A 20,456-nucleotide genomic window follows, 5' to 3' on the forward strand; every position below is an offset into this window, starting at 1 on the left:
AGTTTGCAAAGGATTCTGGGTAACAGAACCTGGTCAGAGCCCCACAAGTCACCCCATCTTGGATTCCCCTAGGTCTCTAGTTTTCAGAAATGCACAGGTTTGGTAGGTTTCCCTAGGTGCCGGCTGAGCTAGAGGCCAAAATCTACAGGTAGGCACTTTGCAAAAAACACCTCTGTTTTCTTTAAAAAAATGTGATGTGTGCACGTTGCGTTTTGGGGCATTTCCTGTCGCGGGAGCTAGGCCTACCCACACAAGTGAGGTATCATTCTTATCGGGAGACTTGGGGGAACGCTGGGTGGAAGGAAATTTGTGGCTCCTCTCTGATTCCAGAACTTTCTGTTACCAAAATGTGAGGAAAATTTGTTTTTTTAGCCAAATGTTGAGGTTTGCAAAGGATTCTGGGTAACAAAACCTGGTCAGAGCCCCACAAGTCACCCCATCTTGGATTCCCCTAGGTCTCTAGTTTTCAGAAATGCACAGGTTTGGTAGTTTTCCCTAGGTGCCGGCTGAGCTAGAGGCCAAAATCTACAGGTAGGCACTTTGCAAAAAACACCTCTGTTTTCTTTAAAAAAATGTTATGTGTGCACGTTGCGTTTTGGGGCATTTCCTGTCGCGGGCGCTAGGCCTACCCACACCAGTGAGGTATCATTTTTATCGGGAGACTTGGGGAAACGCTGGGTAGAAGGACATTTGTGGCTCCTCTCTGATTCCATAACTTTCTGTCACCAAAATGTGAGGAAAATGTTTTTTTTTAGCCAAATGTTGAGGTTTGCAAAGGATTCTGGGTAACAGAACCTGGTCAGAGCCCCACAAGTCACCCCATCTTGGATTCCCCTAGGTCTCTAGTTTTCAGAAATGCACAGGTTTGGTAGGTTTCCCTAGGTGCCGGCTGAGCTAGAGGTCAAAATCTACAGGTAGGCACTTTGCAAAAAACACCTCTGTTTTCTTTAAAAAAATGTTATGTGTGCACGTTGCGTATTGGGGCATTTCCTGTCGCGGGCGCTAGGCCTACCCACACCAGTGAGGTATCATTTTTATCGGGAGACTTGGGGGAACGCTGGGTGGAAGGAAATTTGTGGCTCCTCTCTGATTCCAGAACTTTCTGTCACCAAATTTGAGGAAAATGTGTTTTTTTGGCAAAATGTTGAGGTTTGCAAAGGATTCTGTGTAACAGAACCTGGTCAGAGCCCCACAAGTCACCCCATCTTGGATTCCCCTACGTCTCTAGTTTTCAGAAATGCACAGGTTTGGTAGGTTTCCCTAGGTGCCGGCTGAGCTAGAGGCCAAAATCTACAGGTAGGCACTTTGCAAAAAACAGCTCAGTTTTCTTTCAAAAAATGTGATTTGTGCACGTTGCGTTTTGGGGCATTTCCTGTCGCGGGCGCTTGGCCTACCCACACAAGTGAGGTATCATTTTTATCGGGAGACTTGGGGAAACGCTGGGTGGAAGGAAATGTGTGGCTCCTCTCTGATTCCAGAACTTTCTGTCACCAAAATGTGAGGAAAATTTCTTTCTTTCTCCAAATTTTGAGGTTTGCAAAGGATTCTGGGTAACAAAACCTGGTCAGAGCCCCACAAGTCACCCCATCTTGGATTCCCCTAGGTCTCTTGTTTTCAGAAATGCACAGGTTTGGTAGGTTTCCCTATGTGCCAGCTGAGCTAGAGACCAAAATCTACAGGTAGGCACTTTGCAAGAAACACCTCTGTTTTCTTTAAAAAAATGTTATGTATGTACGTTGCGTTTTGGGACATTTCCTGTTGCGGGCGCTAGGCCTACCCACACAAGTGAGGTATCATTTTTATCGGGAGACTTGGGGGAACGCTGGGTGGAAGGAAATTTGTGGCTCCTCTCTGATTCCAGAACTTTCTGTCACCAAAATGTGAGGAAAAAGAGTTTTTTTGGCCAAATTTTGAGGTTTGCAAAGGATTCTGTGTAACAGAACCTGGTCAGAGCCCCACAAGTCACCCCATCTTGGATTCCCCTAGGTCTCTAGTTTTCAGAAATGCACAGGTTTGGTAGGTTTCCCTAGGTGCCGGCTGAGCTAGAGGCCAAAATCTACAGGTAGGCACTTTGCAAAAAACACCTGTTTCCTTTAAAAAAATGTGATGTGTGCACGTTGCGTTTTGGGGCATTTCCTGTCGCGGGAGCTAGGCCTACCTACACAAGTGAGGTATCATTCTTATCGGGAGACTTGGGGGAACGCTGGGTGGAAGGAAATTTGTGGCTCCTCTCTGATTCCAGAACTTTCTGTTACCAAAATGTGAGGAAAATGTGTTTTTTTAGCCAAATGTTGAGGTTTGCAAAGGATTCTGGGTAACAGAACCTGGTCAGAGCCCCACAAGTCACCCCATCTTGGATTCCCCTAGGTCTCTAGTTTTCAGAAATGCACAGGTTTGGTAGGTTTCCCTAGGTGCCGGCTGAGCTAGAGGCCAAAATCTACAGGTAGGCACTTTGCAAAAAACACCTCTGTTTTCTTTAAAAAAATGTGATGTGTGCACGTTGCGTTTTGGGGCATTTCCTGTCGCGGGAGCTAGGCCTACCCACACAAGTGAGGTATCATTCTTATCGGGAGACTTGGGGGAACGCTGGGTGGAAGGAAATTTGTGGCTCCTCTCTGATTCCAGAACTTTCTGTTACCAAAATGTGAGGAAAATTTGTTTTTTTAGCCAAATGTTGAGGTTTGCAAAGGATTCTGGGTAACAAAACCTGGTCAGAGCCCCACAAGTCACCCCATCTTGGATTCCCCTAGGTCTCTAGTTTTCAGAAATGCACAGGTTTGGTAGTTTTCCCTAGGTGCCGGCTGAGCTAGAGGCCAAAATCTACAGGTAGGCACTTTGCAAAAAACACCTCTGTTTTCTTTAAAAAAATGTTATGTGTGCACGTTGCGTTTTGGGGCATTTCCTGTCGCGGGCGCTAGGCCTACCCACACCAGTGAGGTATCATTTTTATCGGGAGACTTGGGGAAACGCTGGGTAGAAGGACATTTGTGGCTCCTCTCTGATTCCATAACTTTCTGTCACCAAAATGTGAGGAAAATGTTTTTTTTTAGCCAAATGTTGAGGTTTGCAAAGGATTCTGGGTAACAGAACCTGGTCAGAGCCCCACAAGTCACCCCATCTTGGATTCCCCTAGGTCTCTAGTTTTCAGAAATGCACAGGTTTGGTAGGTTTCCCTAGGTGCCGGCTGAGCTAGAGGTCAAAATCTACAGGTAGGCACTTTGCAAAAAACACCTCTGTTTTCTTTAAAAAAATGTTATGTGTGCACGTTGCGTATTGGGGCATTTCCTGTCGCGGGCGCTAGGCCTACCCACACCAGTGAGGTATCATTTTTATCGGGAGACTTGGGGGAACGCTGGGTGGAAGGAAATTTGTGGCTCCTCTCTGATTCCAGAACTTTCTGTCACCAAATTTGAGGAAAATGTGTTTTTTTGGCAAAATGTTGAGGTTTGCAAAGGATTCTGTGTAACAGAACCTGGTCAGAGCCCCACAAGTCACCCCATCTTGGATTCCCCTACGTCTCTAGTTTTCAGAAATGCACAGGTTTGGTAGGTTTCCCTAGGTGCCGGCTGAGCTAGAGGCCAAAATCTACAGGTAGGCACTTTGCAAAAAACAGCTCAGTTTTCTTTCAAAAAATGTGATTTGTGCACGTTGCGTTTTGGGGCATTTCCTGTCGCGGGCGCTTGGCCTACCCACACAAGTGAGGTATCATTTTTATCGGGAGACTTGGGGAAACGCTGGGTGGAAGGAAATGTGTGGCTCCTCTCTGATTCCAGAACTTTCTGTCACCAAAATGTGAGGAAAATTTCTTTCTTTCTCCAAATTTTGAGGTTTGCAAAGGATTCTGGGTAACAAAACCTGGTCAGAGCCCCACAAGTCACCCCATCTTGGATTCCCCTAGGTCTCTTGTTTTCAGAAATGCACAGGTTTGGTAGGTTTCCCTATGTGCCAGCTGAGCTAGAGACCAAAATCTACAGGTAGGCACTTTGCAAGAAACACCTCTGTTTTCTTTAAAAAAATGTTATGTATGTACGTTGCGTTTTGGGACATTTCCTGTTGCGGGCGCTAGGCCTACCCACACAAGTGAGGTATCATTTTTATCGGGAGACTTGGGGGAACGCTGGGTGGAAGGAAATTTGTGGCTCCTCTCTGATTCCAGAACTTTCTGTCACCAAAATGTGAGGAAAAAGAGTTTTTTTGGCCAAATTTTGAGGTTTGCAAAGGATTCTGTGTAACAGAACCTGGTCAGAGCCCCACAAGTCACCCCATCTTGGATTCCCCTAGGTCTCTAGTTTTCAGAAATGCACAGGTTTGGTAGGTTTCCCTAGGTGCCGGCTGAGCTAGAGGCCAAAATCTACAGGTAGGCACTTTGCAAAAAACACCTGTTTCCTTTAAAAAAATGTGATGTGTGCACGTTGCGTTTTGGGGCATTTCCTGTCGCGGGAGCTAGGCCTACCTACACAAGTGAGGTATCATTCTTATCGGGAGACTTGGGGGAACGCTGGGTGGAAGGAAATTTGTGGCTCCTCTCTGATTCCAGAACTTTCTGTTACCAAAATGTGAGGAAAATGTGTTTTTTTAGCCAAATGTTGAGGTTTGCAAAGGATTCTGGGTAACAGAACCTGGTCAGAGCCCCACAAGTCACCCCATCTTGGATTCCCCTAGGTCTCTAGTTTTCAGAAATGCACAGGTTTGGTAGGTTTCCCTAGGTGCCGGCTGAGCTAGAGGCCAAAATCTACAGGTAGGCACTTTGCAAAAAACACCTCTGTTTTCTTTAAAAAAATGTGATGTGTGCACGTTGCGTTTTGGGGCATTTCCTGTCGCGGGAGCTAGGCCTACCCACACAAGTGAGGTATCATTCTTATCGGGAGACTTGGGGGAACGCTGGGTGGAAGGAAATTTGTGGCTACTCTCTGATTCCAGAACTTTCTGTTACCAAAATGTGAGGAAAATTTGTTTTTTTAGCCAAATGTTGAGGTTTGCAAAGGATTCTGGGTAACAAAACCTGGTCAGAGCCCCACAAGTCACCCCATCTTGGATTCCCCTAGGTCTCTAGTTTTCAGAAATGCACAGGTTTGGTAGGTTTCCCTAGGTGCCGGCTGAGCTAGAGGCCAAAATCTACAGGTAGGCACTTTGCAAAAAACACCTCTGTTTTCTTTAAAAAAATGTTATGTGTGCACGTTGCGTTTTGGGGCATTTCCTGTCGCGGGCGCTAGGCCTACCCACACCAGTGAGGTATCATTTTTATCGGGAGACTTGGGGAAACGCTGGGTAGAAGGACATTTGTGGCTCCTCTCTGATTCCATAACTTTCTGTCACCAAAATGTGAGGAAAATGTGTTTTTTTAGCCAAATGTTGAGGTTTGCAAAGGATTCTGGGTAACAGAACCTGGTCAGAGCCCCACAAGTCACCCCATCTTGGATTCCCCTAGGTCTCTAGTTTTCAGAAATGCACAGGTTTGGTAGGTTTCCCTAGGTGCCGGCTGAGCTAGAGGTCAAAATCTACAGGTAGGCACTTTGCAAAAAACACCTCTGTTTTCTTTAAAAAAATGTTATGTGTGCACGTTGCGTATTGGGGCATTTCCTGTCGCGGGCGCTAGGCCTACCCACACCAGTGAGGTATCATTTTTATCGGGAGACTTGGGGGAACGCTGGGTAGAAGGAAATTTGTGGCTCCTCTCTGATTCCAGAACTTTCTGTCACCAAATTTGAGGAAAATGTGTTTTTTTGGCAAAATGTTGAGGTTTGCAAAGGATTCTGTGTAACAGAACCTGGTCAGAGCCCCACAAGTCACCCCATCTTGGATTCCCCTACGTCTCTAGTTTTCAGAAATGCACAGGTTTGGTAGGTTTCCCTAGGTGCCGGCTGAGCTAGAGGCCAAAATCTACAGGTAGGCACTTTGCAAAAAACACCTCTGTTTTCTTTAAAAAAATGTGATTTGTGCACGTTGCGTTTTGGGGCATTTCCTGTCGCGGGCGCTTGGCCTACCCACACAAGTGAGGTATCATTTTTATCGGGAGACTTGGGGAAACGCTGGGTGGAAGGAAATGTTTGGCTCCTCTCTGATTCCAGAACTTTCTGTCACCAAAATGTGAGGAAAATGTGTTTTTTTCTCCAAATTTTGAGGTTTGCAAAGGATTCTGGGTAACAGAACCTGGTCAGAGCCCCACAAGTCACCCCATCTTGGATTCCCCTAGGTCTCTTGTTTTCAGAAATGCACAGGTTTGGTAGGTTTCCCTATGTGCCAGCTGAGCTAGAGACCAAAATCTACAGGTAGGCACTTTGCAAGAAACACCTCTGTTTTCTTAAAAAAAATGTTATGTATGTACGTTGCGTTTTGGGACATTTCCTGTTGCGGGCGCTAGGCCTACCCACACAAGTGAGGTATCATTTTTATCGGGAGACTTGGGGGAACGCTGGGTGGAAGGAAATTTGTGGCTCCTCTCTGATTCCAGAACTTTCTGTCACCAAAATGTGAGGAAAAAGAGTTTTTTTGGCCAAATTTTGAGGTTTGCAAAGGATTCTGTGTAACAGAACCTGGTCAGAGCCCCACAAGTCACGCCATCTTGGATTCCCCTAGGTCTCTAGTTTTCAGAAATGCACAGGTTTAGTAGGTTTCCCTAGGTGCCGGCTGAGCTACAGGCCAAAATCTACAGGTAGGCACTTTGCAAAAAACACCTGTTTCCTTTAAAAAAATGTGATGTGTGCACGTTGCGTTTTGGGGCATTTCCTGTCGCGGGAGCTAGGCCTACCCACACAAGTGAGGTATCATTCTTATCGGGAGACTTGGGGGAACGCTGGGTGGAAGGAAATTTGTGGCTCCTCTCTGATTCCAGAACTTTATGTTACCAAAATGTGAGGAAAATTTGTTTTTTTAGCCAAATGTTGAGGTTTGCAAAGGATTCTGGGTAACAGAACCTGGTCAGAGCCCCACAAGTCACCCCATCTTGTATTCCCCTAGGTCTCTAGTTTTCAGAAATGCACAGGATTGGTAGGTTGCCCTAGGTGCCGGCTGAGCTAGAGGCCAAAATCTACAGGTAGGCACTTTGCAAAAAACAGCTCCGTTTTCTTTAAAAAAATGTGATGTGTGCACGTTGCATTTTGGGGCATTTCCTGTCGCGGGCGCTAGGCCTACCCACACCAGTGAGGTATCATTTTTATCGGGAGACTTGGGGGAACGCTGGGTGGAAGGAAATTTGTGGCTCCTCTCTGATTCCAGAACTTTCTGTCACCAAAATGTGAGGAAAATGTGTTTTTTTAGCCAAATTGTGAGGTTTGCAAAGGATTCTGGGAAACAAAACCTGGTCAGAGCCCCACAAGTCACCTCATCTTGGATTCCGCTAGGTCTCTTGATTTGAGAAATGCACAGGTTTGGCAGGTTTCCCTAGGTGCCGGCTGAGCTAGAGGCCAAAATCTACAGGTAGGCACTTTGCAAAAAACAGCTGTTTTCTGTTGAAAAATGGGATGTGTCCACGTTATGCTTTGGGGCATTTCCTGTAACGGGCGCTAGGCCTACCCACACAAGTGAGGTATCATTTTTATCGGGAGACTTGGGGGAACGCTGTGTGGAAGAACATTTGTGGCTCCTCTCTGATTCCAGAACTTTCTGTCACCAAAATGTGAGGAAAATGTGTTTTTTTGGCCAAATTTTGAGGTTTGCAAAGGATTCTGTGTAACAGAACCTGGTCAGAGCCCCACAAGTCACCCCATCTTGGATTCCCCTAGGTCTCTAGTTTTCAGAAATGCACATGTTTGGTAGGTTTCACTAGGTGCCGGCTGAGCTAGAGGCCAAAATCTACAGGTAGGCACTGTGCAAAAGACACCTCTAATTTCTTTAAAAAAATGTGATGTGTCCACGTTGCGTTTTGGGACATTTCATGTTGCGGGCGCTAGGCCTACCCACACAAGTGAGGTATCATTTTTATCGGGAGACTTGGGGAAACGCTGGGTGGAAGGAAATTTGTGGCTCCTCTCTGATTCCAGAATTTTCTGTCACCAAAATGTGAGGAAAATGTGTTTTTTTAGCAAAATGTTGAGGTTTGCAAAGGATTCTGGGTAACAGAACCTGGTCAGAGCCCCACAAGTCACCCCATCTTGGATTCCCCTAGGTCTCTAGTTTTCAGAAATGCACAGGATTGGTAGGTTGCCCTAGGTGCCGGCTGAGCTAGAGGCCAAAATCTACAGGTAGGCACTTTGCAAAAAAGAGCTCTGTTTTCTGTCGAAAAATGGGATGTGTCCACGTTATGCTTTGGGGCATTTCCTGTCGCGGGCGCTAGGCCTACCCACACAAGTGAGGTATCATTTTTATCAGGAGACTTGGGGGAACGCTGGGTGGAAGGAAATTTGTGGCTCCTCTCTGATTCCAGAACTTTCTGTCACCAAAATGTGAGGAAAATGTGTTTTTTTGGCCAAATTTTGATTTTTGCAAAGGATTCTGGGTAACAGAACCTGGTCAGAGCCCCACAAGTCACCCCATCTTGGATTCCCCTAGGTCTCTAGTTTTCAGAAATGCACAGGTTTGGTAGGTTTCCCTAGGTGCCGGCTGAGCTAGAGGCCAAAATCTACAGGTAGGCACTTTGCAAAAAACACCTGTTTCCTTTAAAAAAATGTGATGTGTGCATGTTGCGTTTTGGGGCATTTCCTGTCGCGGGAGCTAGGCCTACCCACACAAGTGAGGTATCATTTTTATCGGGAGACTTGGGGGAACGCTGGGTGGAAGGAAATTTGTGGCTCCTCTCTGATTCCAGAACTTTCTGTCACCAAAATGTGAGGAAAATGTGTTTTTTTTGCCAAATGTTGAGGTTTGCAATGGATTCTGGGTAACAGAACCTGGTCAGAGCCCCACAAGTCACCCCATCTTGGATTCCCCTAGGTCTCTAGTTTTCAGAAATGCACAGGATTGGTAGGTTGCCCTAGGTGCCGGCTGAGCTAGAGGCCAAAATCTACAGGTAGGCACTTTGCAAAAAACAGCTCCGTTTTCTTTCAAAAAATGTGATGTGTGCACGTTGCGTTTTGGGGCATTTCCTGTCGCGGGCGCTAGGCCTACCCACACCAGTGAGGTATCATTTTTATCGGGAGACTTGGGGGAACGCTGGGTGGAAGGAAATTTGTGGCTCCTCTCTGATTCCAGAACTTTCTGTCACCAAAATGTGAGGAAAATGTGTTTTTTTAGCCAAATTTTGAGGTTTGCAAAGGATTCTGGGTAACAAAACCTGGTCAGAGCCCCACAAGTCACCCCATCTTGGATTCCCCTAGGTCTCTAGATTTGAGAAATGCACAGGTTTGGCAGGTTTCCCTAGGTGCCGGCTGAGCTAGAGGCCAAAATCTACAGGTAGGCACTTTGCAAAAAACAGCTCTGTTTTCTGTCGAAAAATGGATTGTGTCCACGTTATGCTTTGGGGCATTTCCTGTTGCGGGCGCTAGGCCTACCCACACAAGTGAGGTATCATTTTTATCGGGAGACTTCGGGGAACGCTGGGTGGAAGAACATTTGTGGCTCCTCTCTGATTCCAGAACTTTCTGTCACCAAAATGTGAGGAAAACGTGTTTTTTTAGCCAAATTTTGAGGTTTGCAAAGGATTCTGGGTAACAGAACCTGGTCAGAGCCCCACAAGTCACCCCATCTTGGATTCCCGTAGGTCTCTAGTTTTAAAAAATGCACAGGTTTGGTAGGATTCCCTAGGTGCCGGCTGAGCTAGAGGCCAAAATCTACAGGTAGGCACTTTGCAAAAGACACCTCTATTTTCTTTAAAAAAATGTGATGTGTCCACGTTGCGTTTTGGGACATTTCCTGTTGCGGGCGCTAGGCCTACCCACACAAGTGAGGTATCATTTTTATCGGGAGACTTGGGGGAACGCTGGGTGGAAGGAAATTTGTGGCTCCTCTCTGATTCCAGAACATTCTGTCACCAAATTTGAGGAAAATGTGTTTTTTTGGCAACATTTTGAGGTTTGCAAAGGATTCTGTGTAACAGAACCTGGTCAGAGCCCCACAAGTCACCCCATCTTGGATTCCCCTAGGTCTCTAGTTTTCAGAAATGCACAGGATTGGTAGGTTTCCCTAGGTGCCGGCTGAGCTAGAGGCCAAAATCTACAGGTAGGCACTTTGCAAAAAACAACTCTGTTTTCTTTCAAAAAATGTTATGTGTGCATGTTGCGTTTTGGGGCATTTCCTGTCGCGGGCGCTAGGCATACCCACACCAGTGAGGTATCATTTTTATCGGGAGACTTGGGGGAACGCTGGGTGGAAGGAAATTTGGGGCTGCTCTCTGATTCCATAACTTTCTGTCACCAAAATGTGAGGAAAATGTGTTTCTTTAGCCAAATTTTGAGGTTTGCAAAGGATTCTGGGTAACAGAACCTGGTCAGAGCCCCACAAGTCACCCCATCTTGGATTCCCCTAGGTCTCTAGTTTTCAGAAATGCACAGGTTTGGTAGGTTTATCTAGGTGCCGGCTGAGCTAGAGGCCAAAATCTACAGGTAGGCACTTTGCAAAAAACACCTCTGTTTTCTTTAAAAAAATTTGATTTGTGCACGTTGTGTTTTGGGGCATTTCCTGTCGCGGGCGCTTGGCCTACCCACACAAGTGAGGTATCATTTTTATCGGGAGACTTGAGGGAACGCTGGGTGGAAGGAAATTTGTGGCTCCTCTCTGATTCCAGAACTTTCTGTCACCAAAATGTGAGGAAAATGTGATTTTTAGCCAAATGTTGAGGTTTGCAAAGGATTTTGGGTAACAGAACCTGGTCAGAGCCCCACAAGTCACCCCATCTTGGATTCCCCTAGGTCTCTAGTTTTCAGAAATGCACAGGATTGGTAGGTTTCCCTAGGTGCCGGCTGAGCTAGAGGCCAAAATCTACAGGTAGGCACTTTGCAAAAAACAGCTCTGTTTTCTTTCAAAAAATGTTATGTGTGCATTTTGCGTTTTGGGGCCCTTCCTGTAGCGGGCGCTAGGCCTACCCACACAAGTGAGGTATCATTTTTATCGGGAGACTTGGGGGGACGCTGGGTGGAAAGAAATTTGTGGCTTCTCTCTGATTCCAGAACTTTCTGTCACCAAATTTGAGGAAAATATGTTTTTTTGGCAACATTTTGAGGTTTGCAAAGGATTCTGTGTAACAGAACCTGGTCAGAGCCCCACAAGTCACCCCATCTTGGATTCCCCTAGGTCTCTAGTTTTCAGAAATGCACAGGTTTGGTAGGTTTCCCTAGGTGCCGGCTGAGCTAGAGGCCAAAATCTACAGGTAGGCACTTTGCAAAAAACACCTCTGTTTTCTTTAAAAAAATGTGATTTGTGCATGTTGTGTTTTGGGGCATTTCCTGTCGCGGGCGCTTGGCCTACCCACACAAGTGAGGTATCATTTTTATCGGGAGACTTGAGGGAACGCTGGGTGGAAGGAAATTTGTGGCTCCTCTCTGATTCCAGAACTTTCTGTCACCAAAATGTGAGGAAAATGTGATTTTTAGCCAAATGTTGAGGTTTGCAAAGGATTCTGGGTAACAGAACCTGGTCAGAGCCCCACAAGTCACCCCATCTTGGATTCCCCTAGGTCTCTAGTTTTCAGAAATGCACAGGATTGGTAGGTTTCCCTAGGTGCCGGCTGAGCTAGAGGCCAAAATCTACAGGTAGGCACTTTGCAAAAAACAGCTCTGTTTTCTTTCAAAAAATGTTATGTGTGCATTTTGCGTTTTGGGGCCCTTCCTGTAGCGGGCGCTAGGCCTACCCACACAAGTGAGGTATCATTTTTATCGGGAGACTTGGGGGGACGCTGGGTGGAAAGAAATTTGTGGCTTCTCTCTGATTCCAGAACTTTCTGTCACCAAATTTGAGGAAAATATGTTTTTTTGGCAACATTTTGAGGTTTGCAAAGGATTCTGTGTAACAGAACCTGGTCAGAGCCCCACAAGTCACCCCATCTTGGATTCCCCTAGGTCTCTAGTTTTCAGAAATGCACAGGTTTGGTAGGTTTCCCTAGGACCGGCTGAGCTAGAGGCCAAAATCTACAGGTAGGCACTTTGCAAAAAACACCTCTGTTTTCTTTAAAAAAATGTGATTTGTGCTCATTGTGTTTTGGGGCATTTCCTGTCGCGGGCGCTTGGCCTACCCACACAAGTGAGGTATCATTTTTATCGGGAGACTTGGGGGAACGCTGGGTGGAAGAACATTTGTGGCTCCTCTCTGATTCCAGAACTTTCTGTCACCAAAATGTGAGGAAAACGTGTTTTTTTAGCCAAATTTTGAGGTTTGCAAAGGATTCTGGGTAACAGAACCTGGTCAGAGCCCCACAAGTCACCCCATCTTGGATTCCCGTAGGTCTCTAGTTTTAAAAAATGCACAGGTTTGGTAGGATTCCCTAGGTGCCGGCTGAGCTAGAGGCCAAAATCTACAGGTAGGCACTTTGCAAAAGACACCTCTATTTTCTTTAAAAAAATGTGATGTGTCCACGTTGCGTTTTGGGACATTTTCCTGTTGCGGGCGCTAGGCCTACCCACACAAGTGAGGTATCATTTTTATCGGGAGACTTGGGGGAACGCTGGGTGGAAGGAAATTTGTGGCTCCTCTCTGATTCCAGAACATTCTGTCACCAAAATGTGAGGAAAATGTGATTTTTAGCCAAATGTTGAGGTTTGCAAAGGATTCTGGGTAACAGAACCTGGTCAGAGCCCCACAAGTCACCCCATCTTGGATTCCCCTAGGTCTCTAGTTTTCAGAAATGCACAGGATTGGTAGGTTTCCCTAGGTGCCGGCTGAGCTAGAGGCCAAAATCTACAGGTAGCCACTTTGCAAAAAACAGCTCTGTTTTCTTTCAAAAAATGTTATGTGTGCATGTTGCGTTTTGGGGCATTTCCTGTCGCGGGCGCTAGGCCTACCCACACCAGTGAGGTATCATTTTTATCGGGAGACTTGGGGGAACGCTGGGTGGAAGGAAATTTGGGGCTGCTCTCTGATTCCATAACTTTCTGTCACCAAAATGTGAGGAAAATGTGTTTCTTTAGCCAAATTTTCAGGTTTGCAAAGGATTCTGGGTAACAGAACCTGGTCAGAGCCCCACAAGTCACCCCATCTTGGATTCCCCTAGGTCTCTAGTTTTCAGAAATGCACAGGTTTGGTAGGTTTATCTAGGTGCCGGCTGAGCTAGAGGCCAAAATCTACAGGTAGGCACTTTGCAAAAAACACCTCTGTTTTCTTTAAAAAAATGTGATTTGTGCACGTTGTGTTTTGGGGTATTTCCTGTCGCGGGCGCTTGGCCTACCCACACAAGTGAGGTATCATTTTTATCGGGAGACTTGAGGGAACGCTGGGTGGAAGGAAATTTGTGGCTCCTCTCTGATTCCAGAACTTTCTGTCAGCAAAATGTGAGGAAAATGTGATTTTTAGCCAAATGTTGAGGTTTGCAAAGGATTCTGGGTAACAGAACCTGGTCAGAGCCCCACAAGTCACCCCATCTTGGATTCCCCTAGGTCTCTAGTTTTCAGAAATGCACAGGTTTGGTAGGTTTATCTAGGTGCCGGCTGAGCTAGAGGCCAAAATCTACAGGTAGGCACTTTGCAAAAAACACCTCTGTTTTCTTTAAAAAAATGTGATTTGTGCACGTTGTGTTTTGGGGCATTTCCTGTCGCGGGCGCTTGGCCTACCCACACAAGTGAGGTATCATTTTTATCGGGAGACTTGGGGGGACGCTGGGGTGGAAGGAAATTTGTGGCTTCTCTCTGATTCCAGAACTTTCTGTCACCAAATTTGAGGAAAATGTGTTTTTTTGGCAACATTTTGAGGTTTGCAAAGGATGCTGTGTAACAGAACCTGGTCAGAGCCCCACAAGTCACCCCATCTTGGATTCCCCTAGGTCTCTAGTTTTCAGAAATGCACAGGTTTGGTAGGTTTCCCTAGGTGCCGGATGAGCTAGAGGCCAAAATCTACAGGTAGGCACTTTGCAAAAAACACCTCTGTTTTCTTTAAAAAAATGTGATTTGTGCACGTTGTGTTTTGGGGCATTTCCTGTCGCGGGCGCTTGGCCTACCCACACAAGTGAGGTATCATTTTTATCGGGAGACTTGGGGGAACGCTGGGTGGAAGGAAATTTGTGGCTCCTCTCTGATTCCATAACTTTCTGTCACCAAAATGTGAGGAAAATGTGTTTTTTTAGAAAATTTTTAGGTTTGCAAAGGATTCTGGGTAACAGAACCTGGTCAGAGCCCCACAAGTCACCCCATCTTGGATTCCCCTAGGTCTCTAGTTTTCAGAAATGCACAGGTTTGGTAGGTTTCCCTAGGTTCGGCTGAGCCAGAGGCCAAAATCTACAGGTAGGCACTTTGCAAAAAACAGCTCTGTTTTCTTTCAAAAAATGTGATTTGTGCACGTTGTGTTTTGGGGCATTTCCTGTCGCGGGCGCTAGGCCTACCCACACAAGTGAGGTATCATTTTTATCGGGAGACTTGGGGGAACGCTGGGTGGAAGGAAATTTGTGGCTCCTCTCTGATTCCAGAACATTCTGTCACCAAAATGTGAGGAAAATGTGATTTTTAGCCAAATGTTGAGGTTTGCAAAGGATTCTGGGTAACAGAACCTGGTCAGAGCCCCACAAGTCACCCCATCTTGGATTCCCCTAGGTCTCTAGTTTTCAGAAATGCACAGGATTGGTAGGTTTCCCTAGGTGCCGGCTGAGCTAGAGGCCAAAATCTACAGGTAGGCACTTTGCAAAAAACAGCTCTGTTTTCTTTCAAAAAATGTTATGTGTGCATGTTGCGTTTTGGGGCATTTCCTGTCGCGGGCGCTAGGCCTACCCACACAAGTGAGGTATCATTTTTATCGGGAGACTTGGGGGAACGCTGGGTGGAAGGAAATTTGTGGCTCCTCTCTGATTCCATAACTTTCTGTCACCAAAATGTGAGGAAAATGTGTTTTTTTAGAAAAATTTTGAGGTTTGTAAAGGATTCTGGGTAACAGAACCTGGTCAGAGCCCCACAAGTCACCCCATCTTGGATTCCCCTAGGTCTCTAGTTTTCAGAAATGCACAGGTTTGGTAGGTTTCCCTAGGTTCGGCTGAGCTAGAGGCCAAAATCTACAGGTAGGCACTTTGCAAAAAACACCTCTGTTTTCTTTAAAAAAATGTGATGTGTGCATGTTGCGTTTTGGGGCACTTCCTGTCGCAGGCGCTAGGCCTACCCACACAAGTGAGGTATCATTTTTATCGGGAGACTTGGGGGGACGCTGGGTGGAAGGAAATTTGTGGCTCCTCTTTGATTCCAGAACTTTCTGTCACCAAAATGTGAGGAAAATGTGTTTTTTTCACCAAATTTTGAGGTTTGCAAAGGATTCTGGGTAACAGAACCTGGCCAGAGCCCCACAAGTCACCCCATCTTGGATTTCCCTAGGTCTCTACTTTTCAGAAATGCACAGGTTTGGTAGGTTTCTGTAGGTGCCGGCTGAGCTAGAGGCCAAAATCTACAGGTAGGCACTTTGCAAAAAACACCTCTGTTTTCTTTCAAAAAATGTGATGTGTGCACGTTGCGTTTTGGGGCATTTCCTGTCGCGGGCGCTAGGCCTTCCCACACAAGTGAGGTATTGTTTTTATCGGGAGACTTGGGGGAACGATGGGTGGAAGGAAATTTGTGGCTCCTCTCTGATTCCAGAACATTCTGTCACCAAAATGTGAGGAAAATTTGTTTTTTTTCCGCACATTTTGATGTTTGCAAAGGATTCTGCGTAACATAACCTGGTCAGAGCCCCGCAAGCCACCCCATCTTGGATTCCCCTAGGTCTCTAGTTTTCAGAAATGCACAGGATTGGTAGGTTTCCCTAGGTGCCGGCTGAGCTAGAGGCCAAAATCTACAGGTAGGCACTTTGCAAAAAACACCTCTGTTTTCTTTAAAAAAATGTGATTTGTGCACATTGTGTTTTGGGGCATTTCCTGTCGCGGGCGCTTGGCCTACCCACACAAGTGAGGTATCATTTTTATCGGGAGACTTGGGGGAACGCTGGGTGGAAGGAAATTTGTGGCTCCTCTCTGATTCCAGAACTTTCTGTCACCAAAATGTGAGGAAATTTTGTTTTTTTCTCCAAATTTTGAGGTTTGCAAAGGATTCTGGGTAACAGAACCTGGCCAGAGCCCCACAAGTCACCCCATCTTGGATTTCCCTAGGTCTCTAGTTTTCAGAAATGCACAGGTCTGGTAGGTTTCCGTAGGTGCCGGCTGAGCTAGAGGCCAAAATCTACAGGTAGGCACTTTGCAAAAAACACCTCTGTTTTCTTTCAAAAAATGTGATGTGTGCACGGTGCGTTTTGGGGCATTTCCTGTCGCGGGCGCTATGCCTTCCCACACAAGTGAGGTATTGTTTTTATCGGGAGACTTGGGGGAATGATGGGTGGAAGGAAATTTGTGGCTCCTCTCTGATTCCAGAACATTCTGTCACCAAAATGTGAGGAAAATTTGTTTTTTTTTCCGCACATTTTGATGTTTGCAAAGGATTCTGCGTAACATAACCTGGTCAGAGCCCCGCAAGCCACCCCATCTTGGATTCCCCTAGGTCTCTAGTTTTCAGAAATGCACAGGATTGGTAGCTTTCCCTAGGTGCCGGCTGAGCTAGAGGCCAAAATCTACAGGTAGGCATTTTGCAAAAAACAGCTCTGTTTTCTTTCAAAAAATGTTATGTGTGCACGTTGCGTTTTGGGGCATTTCCTGTCGCGGGCGCTAGGCCTACCCACACCAGTGAGGTATCATTTTTATCGGGAGACTTGGGGAAACGCTGGGTGGAAGGACATTTTTGGCTCCTCTCTGATTCCATAACTTTCTGTCACAAAAATGTGAGGAAAATGTGTTTTTTTAGCCAAATTTTGAGGTTTGCAAAGGATTCTGGGTAACAGAACCTGGTCAGAGCCCCACAAGTCACCCCATCTTGGATTCCCCTAGGTCTCTAGTTTTGAGAAATGCACAGGTTTGGTAGGTTTCCCTAGGTTCGGCTGAGCTAGAGGCCAAAATCTACAGGTAGGCACTTTGCAAAAAACACCTCTGTTTTCTTTAAAAAAATGTGATGTGTGCATGTTGCGTTTTGGGGCACTTCCTGTCGCGGGCGCTAGGCCTACCCACACAAGTGAGGTATCATTTTTATCGGGAGACTTGGGGGAACGCTGGGTGGAAGGACATTTGTGGCTCCTCTCTGATTCCAGAACTTTCTGTCACCAAAATGTGAGGAAAATATGTTTTTTTCTCCAAATTTTGAGGTTTGCAAAGGATTCTGGGTAACAGAACCTGGCCAGAGCCCCACAAGTCACCCCATCTTGGATTTCCCTAGGTCTCTACTTTTCAGAAATGCACAGGTCTGGTAGGTTTCCGTAGGTGCCGGCTGAGCTAGAGGCCAAAATCTACAGGTAGGCACTTTGCAAAAAACACCTCTGTTTTCTTTATAAAATGTGATTTGTGCACGTTGTGTTTTGGGGCATTTCCTGTCGCAGGCGCTTGGCCTACCCACACAAGTGAGGTATCATTTTTATCGGGAGACTTGGGGGAACGCTGGGTGGAATGAAGTTTGTGGCTCCTCTCTGATTCCAGAACTTTCTGTCACCAAAATGTGAGGAAAATGTGTTTTTTTAGCCAAATTTTGAGGTTTGCAAAGGATTCTGGGTAACAGAACCTGGTCAGAGCCCCACAAGTCACCCCATCTTGGATTCCCCTAGGTCTCTAGTTTTGAGAAATGCACAGGTTTGGTAGGTTTCCCTAGGTTCGGCTGAGCTAGAGGCCAAAATCTACAGGTAGGCACTTTGCAAAAAACACCTCTGTTTTCTTTAAAAAAATGTGATGTGTGCATGTTGCGTTTTGGGGCACTTCCTGTCGCGGGCGCTAGGCCTACCCACACAAGTGAGGTATCATTGTTATCGGGAGACTTGGGGGAACGCTGGGTGGAAGGACATTTGTGGCTCCTCTCTGATTCCAGAACTTTCTGTCACCAAAATGTGAGGAAAATATGTTTTTTTCTCCAAATTTTGAGGTTTGCAAAGGATTCTGGGTAACAGAACCTGGCCAGAGCCCCACAAGTCACCCCATCTTGGATTTCCCTAGGTCTCTACTTTTCAGAAATGCACAGGTCTGGTAGGTTTCCGTAGGTGCCGGCTGAGCTAGAGGCCAAAATCTACAGGTAGGCACTTTGCAAAAAACACCTCTGTTTTCTTTATAAAATGTGATTTGTGCACGTTGTGTTTTGGGGCATTTCCTGTCGCAGGCGCTTGGCCTACCCACACAAGTGAGGTATCATTTTTATCGGGAGACTTGGGGGAACGCTGGGTGGAATGAAGTTTGTGGCTCCTCCCTGATTCCAGAACTTTCTGTCACCAAAATGTGAGGAAAATGTGTTTTTTTAGCCAAATTTTGAGGTTTGCAAAGGATTCTGGGTAACAGAACCTGGTCAGAGCCCCACAAGTCACCCCATCTTGGATTCCCCTAGGTCTCTTGTTTTCAGAAATGCACAGGTTTGGTAGGTTTCCCTAGGTTCGGCTGAGCTAGAGGCCAAAATCTACAGGTAGGCACTTTGCAAAAAACACCTCTGTTTTCTTTAAAAAAATGTGATGTGTGCATGTTGCGTTTTGGGGCACTTCCTGTCGCGGGCGCTAGGCCTACCCACACAAGTGAGGTATCATTTTTATCGGGAGACTTGGGGGGACGCTGGGTGGAAGGAAATTTGTGGCTCCTCTCTGATTCCAGAACTTTCTGTCACCAAAATGTGAGGAAAATTTGTTTTTTTCTCCAAATTTTGAGGTTTGCAAAGGATTCTGGGTAACAGAACCTGGCCAGAGCCCCACAAGTCACCCCATCTTGGATTTCCCTAGGTCTCTACTTTTCAGAAATGCACAGGTCTGGTAGGTTTCCGTAGGTGCCGGCTGAGCTAGAGGCCAAAATCTACAGGTAGGCACTTTGCAAAAAACACCTCTGTTTTCTTTCAAAAAATGTGATGTGTGCACGTTGCGTTTTGGGGCATTTCCTGTCGCGGGCGCTAGGCCTTCCCACACAAGTGAGGTATTGTTTTTATCGGGAGACTTGGGGGAACGATGGGTGGAAGGAAATTTGTGGCTCCTCTCTGATTCCAGAACATTCTGTCACCAAAATGTGAGGAAAATTTGTTTTTTTTTTCCGCACATTTTGATGTTTGCAAAGGATTCTGCGTAACATAACCTGGTCAGAGCCCCGCAAGCCACCCCATCTTGGATTCCCCTAGGTCTCTAGTTTTCAGAAATGCACAGGATTGGTAGGTTTCCCTAGGTGCCGGCTGAGCTAGAGGCCAAAATCTACAGGAAGGCACTTTGCAAAAAACACCTCTGTTTTCTTTAAAAAAATGTTATGTGTGCACGTTGCGTTTTGGGGCATTTCCTGTCGCGGGCGCTAGGCCTACCCACACCAGTGAGGTATCATTTTTATCGGGAGACTTGGGGGAACGCTGGGCGGAAGGAAATTTGTGGCTCCTCTCTGATTCCAGAACTTTCTGTCACCAAAATGTGAGGAAAATGTGTTTTTTTCTCCAAATTTTGAGGTTTGCAAAGGATTCTGGGTAACAGAACCTGGCCAGAGCCCCACAAGTCACCCCATCTTGGATTTCCCTAGGTCTCTACTTTTCAGAAATGCACAGGTCTGGTAGGTTTCCGTAGGTGCCGGCTGAGCTAGAGGCCAAAATCTACAGGTAGGCACTTTGCAAAAAACACCTCTGTTTTCTTTCAAAAAATGTGATGTGTGCACGTTGCGTTTTGGGGCATTTCCTGTCGCGGGCGCTATGCCTTCCCACACAAGTGAGGTATTGTTTTTATCGGGAGACTTGGGGGAACGATGGGTGGAAGGAAATTTGTGGCTCCTCTCTGATTCCAGAACATTCTGTCACCAAAATGTGAGGAAAATTTGTTTTTTTTTTCGCACATTTTGATGTTTGCAAAGGATTCTGCGTAACATAACCTGGTCAGAGCCCCGCAAGCCACCCCATCTTGGATTCCCCTAGGTCTCTAGTTTTCAGAAATGCACAGGATTGGTAGCTTTCCCTAGGTGCCGGCTGAGCTAGAGGCCAAAATCTACAGGTAGGCATTTTGCAAAAAACAGCTCTGTTTTCTTTCAAAAAATGTTATGTGTGCACGTTGCGTTTTGGGGCATTTCCTGTCGCGGGCGCTAGGCCTACCCACACCAGTGAGGTATCATTTTTATCGGGAGACTTGGGGAAACGCTGGGTGGAAGGACATTTTTGGCTCCTCTCTGATTCCATAACTTTCTGTCACAAAAATGTGAGGAAAATGTGTTTTTTTAGCCAAATTTTGAGGTTTGCAAAGGATTCTGGGTAACAGAACCTGGTCAGAGCCCCACAAGTCACCCCATCTTGGATTCCCCTAGGTCTCTAGTTTTGAGAAATGCACAGGTTTGGTAGGTTTCCCTAGGTTCGGCTGAGCTAGAGGCCAAAATCTACAGGTAGGCACTTTGCAAAAAACACCTCTGTTTT

The sequence above is a fragment of the Pleurodeles waltl genome, chromosome 5 (genome assembly GCF_031143425.1).
Source record: "Pleurodeles waltl isolate 20211129_DDA chromosome 5, aPleWal1.hap1.20221129, whole genome shotgun sequence".
NCBI lineage: Eukaryota > Metazoa > Chordata > Amphibia > Caudata > Salamandridae > Pleurodeles > Pleurodeles waltl.